This window comes from Dipodomys spectabilis, unplaced genomic scaffold, assembly GCF_019054845.1.
Source record: "Dipodomys spectabilis isolate Male_0828 unplaced genomic scaffold, ASM1905484v1 ptg000783l, whole genome shotgun sequence".
Taxonomy (NCBI): domain Eukaryota; kingdom Metazoa; phylum Chordata; class Mammalia; order Rodentia; family Heteromyidae; genus Dipodomys; species Dipodomys spectabilis.
This window is the reverse complement of record NW_024871460.1, coordinates 19,549,111-19,550,372: the sequence shown is the minus strand read 5'-3', so window position 1 is coordinate 19,550,372 and position 1,262 is coordinate 19,549,111. Positions and strand designations below refer to the sequence as shown.

Here is a 1,262-nt window from a genome sequence, read left to right as displayed (position 1 = left end):
CCTATGGTGCTGACTAGATCCAGTGTCCCTATTTCAAGGCCACAGGGAAACAGATCCAGGGAGCCCCCCAAAACCAGCTCAAATCAATAGGACTTCTTGGTAGTGGTTCTATAAAGACCTTTATTTGGTGTTTTTGTCCAGAATGGGAGCTATGTAGGCAGGCTATTGCAGCTATGTATTGCAGGCAGGCATTGCTCCGGACTCCCCAGGATCTCATCTTGAACTCAGTGTGGCACTGTCTGCCCTGGTCAGCAGAGGAGGATGCCAAGATCCCTCGGTCATTTCTCCAGAGGAGCGTAATTGAGCAGTTTCTCAATCAGGCCCACGTGTGCTAGCAGCAGACAGCAGTAGTGCTTCAGGCCCAGGGTGTCCAAGGCGTCCCCCTCGGTGTACTTGGCCTGCAGCAGACCAAGGTAGGCCTTCCACTTGTTGCCCACAATCTTGCCACAGGTGAATCAGTAACAGGGATGATCATGGCAGCTTCTAGTGGCAGCTGGCAGCGACTGATGGCAGGCGAGCTATAATTATTTTTTTAAAGACAAGTAGCCCAGGATGGTTTGGACCCACAAGCATCCTTACAAGTTTGTGCCACCACACCTGGCTTGCCTGCCTGCCTATCCTCCCTTTTCCCCTCCCTTTCTTTTTCCTTTCATTGTCCTGCCTGCTGCTGCCATTAATAATAGAGTAACTTCCCTAAAAGAGTTCACTACGTGAAACTTTTAGGTAAAGATGATTTTTGTGATGCGGTTCTCTAAGATATATATATATATATATATATATATATATATATATATATATATATATATATATATATATATATATATATACAGAACAACAGACATTTCGTTATGTAATACAAATCAGTGTTGACCTGTTTCAAGTCTAAGATCAAGACGCCTATTTGACAGACATAGTGAGAGAATATAATAATTCCCAACTAAAGAGGTACACTTTCAGGAGCCCTCTACAATGTGGCACATTATTATATGGATAGTGTTTGGAGGATATCAGACATTATTGCCAACAATTACAGTTCAGGTGAGAACAAGGTTTTCTGGGTATATATATAGGTAGATGCATTTATATCAGCATTGGAAAGATGCATTTATATCACATTGGAAGCTTTTGTGGTTGGGAGCATGAGAGAAGAAATGGGCTGATTTGCCCTGATTTAATAATAACCACCATTTAACAAGCCCTCCCACTGAAAACAACAGTTCAGGGGAGCCAAACGAGGCCCAAGACATAGATGGACCCCGTTC

The 1,262-nt window shown here is 43.4% G+C and overlaps 1 pseudogene; it reads right to left on the bottom strand.

Annotated features, from left to right (window-relative positions):
• Window positions 1-221: 221 nt before the first annotated feature.
• LOC122102304 lies at window positions 222-475 on the bottom strand (annotated as a pseudogene).
• Between the last annotated feature and the right edge of the window lie 787 nt (window positions 476-1,262).